Raw genomic sequence first — 8,540 nt, forward strand, 5'->3', positions numbered from 1 at the left:
AATATTCAGCGAATGTAAGCCTATGTCCTACTGCCCTTGTTTTTGTGGTTCATTTTGTGCTTCTGTCAAATCATCTTATTTTCCCATCTATATAGTATGAGAAAGGGTCTGAAGCAATATTTTTTTTGAGTCAATATAAAATTCTCCAGATTAGGTGTGTAACGGACAGTTAAGGGAGATCCTCCATTCCATCTTTCCTTATCCATAGCTTCAGCTGCAAACATGATTGTCTAGCCAGACACTACATTTCCCAGACTCCCCTGCAACTAGGGCACTGAAGAGGAATTTGAGTCTTCTGGCTGGCAACAGCTGGTGAGCAAGGGAGGTCAGTTGTTTGTGCAAGCATCTGGTTGGTAGTTTCCCATGTGTGTTCAAGTCCGTCTGGGCCTCCTCTTGTTAGCAGCAGTGGCATCTTCCTGAATTCTAGACTTAAGCTCCATTAGGGGTTACACACTTGAACTCAAGTGTCTCAAACCCAGACTGCCATTCCTACTATCCTTCCAATGATTTCACGAGCACCTAATTAATTACCTTCTTTCTTCCTCAAGTACCCAGGGTGGGACTGTTGCTGTAACTGAAGGCACTTTGTGAAGATTAGAAACAAAGAAAAACATCTTCCTGGCTCTGACCATTTTGGTTCAGTGGCTAGAGCAGCCGTGGGCAAACTAGGGCCTGCAGGCCGGATCCGGCCCGTTTGAAATGAATAAAACTAAAAAAAAAAAAAGAAAAAAAAAGACCGTACCCTTTTATGTAATGCTGTTTACTTTGAAATTATATTAGTTCACACAAACACTCCATCCATGCTTTTGTTCCAGCCCTCCGGTCCAGTTTAAGAACCCATTGTGGCCCTCAAGTCAAAAAGTTTGCCCACCCCTGGGCTAGAGCATCAGCCTGTGGACTGAAGGGTCCCAGGTTCGATTCCAATCAGGGGCATGTACCTTGGTTGTGGGCACATCCCCAGAGGGGGATGTGCAGGAGGCGGCTGATCGATGTTTCTCTCTCATGGATGTTTCTAACTCTCTATCCCTCTCCTTTCCTCTGTAAAAAAATCAATAAAATATATTTAAAAAAAGAAAGAGGACAATACTATAAGAAATGGGAGCATGCGTAATTTCTTTTAAACACTTGCAGCATCCAAGAGAGAACAGCATTATTCACAATAGCCAAAAGGTGGAAACAACCCAAGCTTCAACAGATGAATGGGTTAACAAAATGTGATTATTATTTTCAGCCATTAAAAAAGGAATGAGATTCTGATACATATTATAAACACAGACAAACCCTGAAAACTTAATAAGTGAAATAAGCTGGACACAAAAGGACAAATATTGTATGATTTCACTTATATGAGGTATCCAGACTAGGTAAATTCATAAAGACAGAAAATTGAATAGAAGTTAGCAAGGGAGGGGGAATTGAGGAGTTACTTCAATTAATAGAGTTCCACTTCAGGATAATGAAAAAGTTCAGGAAATAGACAGTGGTGATGGTTACACAGCATTGTAAATATACTTAATGTCACTAAATTGTGCACTAAAAATGGTTAAAGTGACAAATGTTATATATATTACTACAATTTTAAAAGCTATGTCATCAAAAATATTTGAAAAGTGATCCATATAATAATAGTTTAACTACCTCTCAGTCTCATAATCTTCTATTAAATAACATTTTTATTGTAAGGGAACTGTTGAGCTCTTGTTAGAAACTGTCACAAATTTCAAATTAATAGAATTCAAAATAATGAGGATTTGCTAAACTACACTAGTTGTAACTTTTAGATAATCTTTAGAGCCATTTTCTACATTCTTTGGGAGGGAAAATATATTTTTTTTCTCGCATGTATGGTATGAAAACTGCCTGTTATTTTTTCCAATTGCTTTTTCTTCCAAAAACATCTGAATATGATGACATATTTAACAAAATTCATAACTGTACACCTTAAAATTAATTTAAATACATATATTGTTTCTATGGATTTGAATTATTAAATTAGGACAGAATTTAAAGTTCAACCAAAGAGTATGAAATAATTTATTAGTGATTATTATACACTGATTTAATGAAATGGATATTAAGAAGACCGAACACATGGATTTGGATTTATGGCAGGTCTGTCCCCCTGAGTTCTCACAGTGCTCATGCCAGAGCAAACTGTGACCTTCAACCATTACCTCGTCTCTGCCCGTAGCTGTAGGCACTGAAGCAGGTTACACAATCAGGGGAGAGAAAAAAATTAGACCTGAGTTATATAGCTAGCTCTCTAACAAATTCCCTTATAACTTTGAACTAGTCATTTCCTTTCCTAGACCTTAATGTCTTTATTTGAAAAATTAGATAATCACTAAGGTCTCTTCCAACATGAAAAACTAACCCTGGCTTTTAGATATGGTTAGACTGCAAGACATTTTAAAAGCATGAATAAATAAAAGCTCGGCACACAAATAACGCACAACTCAGCACTGTATCCTTTCTATGTCTTCTAGTTAGCTAAGCATTATTAGTGTTTAAAATCCTAGAAATCTTTTCCTTTTAATTGACAAACCAAGGATATAATAAAATTTCATCTTTTCATTATATTCATAACATAGATTCTGGTAGAGAACAGTCAGAGATATAAATACAGGACATATGGTTAAATGGATGAAGACCCTAACAATAGTTTATATATAGTAAGTAGCTTCTTTTATTTCTTTTGGCAGTTTTATAACTTCATTCAACAATCAGCAGTTAGTTCTCATCCACATTAACTGTTTGTAGATTTTTGAAAGTGGTGACAAGTACATAGGTGACCAACATATAGAGCTTGTTTAGTGTCTCTTCATCCTCATTTTGTTTTCTGGACAACTGTACCTGGACAGGGTATGGGACACCCCTTATTCCTTTGGCCCAGAGAAACTTTGTTCATTCACAGCCTGATGTCAATGTGTACATACGGAGTTCCCATCTCCTTCATGGCAAATTTCCAGATCTTGAGTGCCCGAGGGGCACATTTCTTGAAACTCACTTCATGAATGTGCTTATGAATGTTGATGGTGTATTCTCTGGACACACCTCCTTGATGGCACAAGAGCCCTTTCCACCATCTTTTTTTGCGGGAGCCATTATACCCCCCAAGTTGGAAAGAAAGAATGCCATAAGTAGCTTCTTTTGTTTTTTTATTCTTCTTCTTTTTTTAATATATTTTTATTGATTTCAGAGAGGAAGGGAAAGGAAGAACCAGAGAGAAACATTGATCGATTCCCTCCTGCACACCCCCAACTGGGGACTGAGCCTGCAACCCAAGCATGTGCCCTTGACTGGAATTGAACCCGGAACCTTTGAGTCCGCAGGCCGACGCTCTATCCACTGAGCCAAACCAGCCAGGGCATTATTATTCTTATTTTTAATCCTCACCAGAGGGTATTTTTTTCCATTGATTTTTTTTTAATAAAGTGGAAGGGAGACGGAGAGGCAGAGAGAGAAACATTGATGTGAGACACATCGATTGGTTGTCTCCCTCGTGTACCCCCACTGGGGCAGAGATCAAGCCTGCAACTGAGGTATATACCTTTGACCAGAATCAAATCCGCGACCCTTAAGTCCTCGGCTGCCACTCTAAGCACTGAGCCAAACCAGCTATAGGTAAGTAGCTTCTTTTTAAAGTTCATGACAGTGAATTCCCTTTTGCTTATTAGTTCATTCAACCTCAGAAATAGGTGCATCTAAGTCAGTGGTTCTCAACCCTCCTAATGCCACGACCCTTTAATACAGTTCCTCATGTTGTGGTGACCCCCAATTTCATTGTTACAAATTGAACATAATTAAAGCATAGTGATTAATTACAAAAACAATATGCAATTATATATGTGTTTTCCGATGGTCTTAGACAACCCCTGTGAAAGGGTTGTTAGACCCCCAAAGGGGTCACAACCCACAGGTTGAGAACCGTTGATCTAAGTAGTACTCAGAAAATATAACAAAGCCATTGTGCATTTTTTAACAAGAACCTTTTTCCTTTTAAAAATTAATCTTATTTTTTCAGCTTTATTGGAGCATAACTGACAAATAAAACTTTATTAAGTCTGCTTGTTTTTTACTTTTAAAATTTATATAGCAAAATATTTACTTTTTAAAAAATATATATTTTATTGAATTTCAGAGAGGAAGGGAGAGGGCGCGAGAGATAGAAACATCCTTGATGAAAGAGAATCATTGATTGCCTGCCTCCTGCACACCCCACACTGGGGATCAGAGCCTGCCACCAGAGCAGTGAACTTCTTAGGCTGAACAGAGGCTGAGATCTGACCTCCAGGCTGATGCTCCTTCCCTGGTCAGCATGGATGCTGTAGTCCGGGCAGTGAGGTGTTCGGTGAATGGCAAAGCTTTCTTTTTTTTTAATATATTTTTATTGTTTTCAGAGAAGGGAGAGGGGGAATGAGAAGTAGAAACATCAATGATGAGAGAGAATCATTGATGGGCTGCCTCCTGCGCACCCCACCCTGGGGATTGAGACTGCAACCTGGGCATGTGCCCTGACTGGGAATTGAACCGTGACCTCCTGGTTCACAGGTCGATGCTCAACCACTAAGACACACTAGCTGGGCAATATTCACCTTTGTGGTATACACTTTTTGTTGTTAATCCTCACATGAGGATATTTTTTCCATTGATTTTTAGAGAGAGTGGAGGGGATAGAGAGAAAAGACACATCGATTTATTGCCTCTCACATGCACCCCAACCAAGGCCAGGGATCGAACCTGCAACCCAGGCATGTACCCTTGACAGGGAGTCAAACCTGAGACCCCTTGTGTGCAGGTCAAATCTCTAACCACTGACTAACACTGGCCAGGGCTTGGTGTACACTTTTATAAGTTTGCATGTACATAGATTCTTGTAACCACCACCATAAATACAAAACAATGCCAACACCCCTCACACTGAATTCCCTCACACTGCCCTTTGTAGTCAAACTCTCCCTCTTCCCCAAACCTCTGGAAACCACTGATCTGGTTCTCTGTATTTACTAGTCCAGTTTTGTCTTTCCAGAAAGTTAGCTAAATGGACTCATTCAGAATGTAATCTTTTTTAAAATATTTTATTGATTTTTTACAGAGGGGGAGAGGGATAGAGAGTTAGAAACATTGATCAGCTGCCTCCTGCACACCCCCTACTGGGGATGAGCCTGCAACCGAGGTACATGCCCTTGATTGGAATCGAACCTGGGACCCTTCAGTCCACAGGCCAATGCTCCCAGCGGTTCTCAACCTGTGGGTCGCGAACAATGAAAATACACCCTGCATATCAGATATTTACATTATGATTCATAACAGTAGCAAAATTACAGTTATGAAGTAGCAACGAAAATAATTTTATGGTTGGGGGTCACCACAACATGAGGAACTGTGTATTAAAGGGTCACGGCATTAGGAAGGTTGAGAACCACTATCCACTGAGCCAAACCGGTTAGGGCCAGAATGTAATCTTATGAGACTGCCATAATGCCTTTGATATTCATCCATGTTACTGACGTATTAACAGTTGGTTCCCTTTTATTGCTGAATAGCACTGGGTAATATAGAGATATCAGTTTGCTTATACATTCATCCACTGATGGACATTTGGGTTGTTTCCAGTTTGGACAATTATGAATAGTACTGCTATAAATATTTGCATTCACACTTCTGTGTAAACTTAGTATTTACACAAGCTTGTATTGCTCTATGACAAATTATTAGAAGTGGCATTATTGAAGCATATGGTAATTGTATAGTATTTAACTTTGTAATAAACTGCATTCTCACCCGACATATGTATGAAAGTTCCAGTTAATCCTCATCCTCACCAACACTCAGTACTATCAGTACAATATTTTATTTAATCCATTCTAAAAAGTTATATAAATGGTACTTCACTGTGGCTTTATTTTGCATTTTCCTAATGATTAATGAGCATCTTTATCTTCACATGTGCTTTTATGCCATCCAAATATCTTCTTTAGTGAAATGCCTGTTCAAATATTTCATCCATTTTATAAATTTGTTGGGGCTTTTTTTTAAGTTCTTCATAAATTCTGCAGCCAGGTCCTTTCTCAATACAAATATATTCTCCCAGTTCATGGCTTGTCTTTTAATTATTTTGACTGTGACCATCACATAAAACGTTTTAAATTTTTGCCCTAGCTGGTTTGGCTCAGTGGATAGAGTGTTGGCCTGAGGTCTAAAGGGTCCTGGGTTCGATTCCAGTCAAGGGCACATGCCCAGGTTGCAGGCTCGATCCCCAGTAGGGAGTGTGCAGGAGGCAGCTGATCAATGATTCTCTCTCATCATTGATGTTTCTCTCTCCCTCTCCCTTCCTCTCTGAAATCAATAAAAATATATATTTGGGAAAAAAAAGTTTTAAATTTTGATGAAGTTCACATCAAATTTTTTCTTTCATAGATCATGTTTTTGGTGCTATCTAAGAGCTTTCTGCCAAACCCAAGGTCAAGAAGACTTTTTCCAATGTTTTCTCCTCAGGGTTTTTTCTATTTTATGTTTTACATTTAGGTTTATGATCTATTTTCAATTAATTTTTGTATATGATGTTACTGATTGAGGCTCACTTTTTTACATATGGATGCCCAGTATTTCAACACCACATGTTGAAAAGACTGCCTTTTCTCCTCTAATTTATGTTTGCACCTTTGTAAAAAACAAAACAAAAACTGGTTGACTATATTTGTCTAAGTCTATTTCTGGCTCTTTATTCTGTTCCTTTAGCCAATACACCACACTTTTTTTTATTTTTAATATTTTTATTGATTTTAGAGAGGAAGGGAGAGGGAGAGAGAGATAGAAACATCAATAATGAAAGAAAATCACTGATCGGCTGCCTCTTGCATGCCCCCTCCTGGGACCGAGCCTGCAACCTGGGCATGTGTCCTTAACCAGAATCAAACCCGGGACCCTTCAGTCTGCAGGTCAACGCCCTGTCCACTGAGCCAAACCAGCCAGGCCACACTGTCTTGATTAGTATAGCTTTACAGTACATATTAAAATTACATATAGTGAGTTTTCCAAATTTATCCTTTTTTAAAATTATTTTGGTTACTCTAGTTCCTTTAACTTTTCATATATAATTTTTAAAAACATAGGCCATAGTAGCCACCTCTTTTGTGGTTTCCTTGTCCTCCAGAAAATTGGCATTTTTACTGCTATGCTTTGTCAAAACAAGTTCATAATATCTTCTCTAAATATGTTACGTAGGTACTCATAACTCTTCACCCAATATATCTAGGACCAGAAACTTATATGAAAAATACGCAAATATACATATGAACATGTGTTAAATTCTACACTGCATTTCCAAATCCAATAAAAGAAAAAAGATTAAATAATAGATACTGGGGAAGTGTTCAAAATATGTTCTTTTTAAAAAATGAATATGCAGCCCAGCTGGCTGAGCGTTGACCTATGAACCAGAGGGTCACAGATCAATTCAGATCCCAGAACACATGCCTGGGTTGTGGGCTTGATCCCCAGTGCGGGGGTGCGCAGGAGGCAGTAGATGATTCTCATCATTGATGTTTCTCTCTCTCACTCCCCCTCTGAAATCAATAAAAATACATTTAAATATACACATAAAATAAATACACAGTATCTGATATTTCAGATAAAATATAGCAATTTCAGGAGAAAAAATATTTTTAAAATTATTTCTGAATAGTATCATTATAGGTGACTTCATAATTTCAGAAGCTTGTTATTAATCCTCATCCAAGGACATTCTTTCCACTGATTTTTAGAAAAAGTAGAAGTGATGGGGAGAAACAGAGAAAGAGAAGCATGGATGTGTGTCTCTCTCTAAAATACTTTTTAAAAAAAGAAAAAAAAAGAATTAAAACAGAACCCTGGCTGGCTTAGTTCGTTAAAGCGTCCTCCGAAACGCCAAGGTTGCGGCTTGAATTCCTGGTCAGGACACGTACAACAACCAACCAATGAATGCATACATAAGTGGAACAACAAATGGATGTTGTTCCCCCCTTCCTCTCTCTAAAATCAATCAATAAAATTCTTTAAGAATTAAAGCAGAGCCTTTTGCCTCGTTGCTACAGAGTAAGCAAGATGGGTCACCAGCAACTCTTCTGGAGCCATCCGAGAAAATTGGGCCAAGGTTCTCGTTCTTGCCGCATCTGCTCAAACCGTCACGGTCTGATCCGGAAGTACGGCCTCAACATGTGCCGCAGTGTTCCCATCAGTACACGAAGGACATAGGCTTCATTAAGTTGGACTAAGAACTTCCATGAATGGGTCGTTCAAGACATCTACCTTATGACGGAATGCTATCTCTTTGTACATAAAATAATAATAAAAAAAAATTCAAATTAAAAAAAAAGAATTAAAGCAGCAAAGAAATAATGTGGGGGAAAAAGGTAAATAAAAGTTTGAGGCTAGAACTTTCCATTGGTAACCTCCAGTGTTAGAAATAGAGTAACTTTCCATTATTTTAGTACTATAATAATATCCTTTAGTTTGTAATAAAATATAATTATAACCAGTCCAATAGTGAATTCCTTAAA

The 8,540-nt window shown here is 38.1% G+C and overlaps 2 pseudogenes; one reads left to right on the top strand and one right to left on the bottom strand.

Moving 5' to 3' along the window:
• Window positions 1-2,005: 2,005 nt before the first annotated feature.
• LOC107182254 lies at window positions 2,006-3,185 on the bottom strand (annotated as a pseudogene).
• A 4,876-nt stretch (window positions 3,186-8,061) lies between these two features.
• LOC102756273 lies at window positions 8,062-8,326 on the top strand (annotated as a pseudogene).
• Window positions 8,327-8,540: the final 214 nt, after the last annotated feature.

Source organism: Myotis davidii, unplaced genomic scaffold, assembly GCF_000327345.1.
Source record: "Myotis davidii unplaced genomic scaffold, ASM32734v1 scaffold534, whole genome shotgun sequence".
In the NCBI taxonomy this organism is placed as follows: Eukaryota; Metazoa; Chordata; class Mammalia; order Chiroptera; family Vespertilionidae; genus Myotis; species Myotis davidii.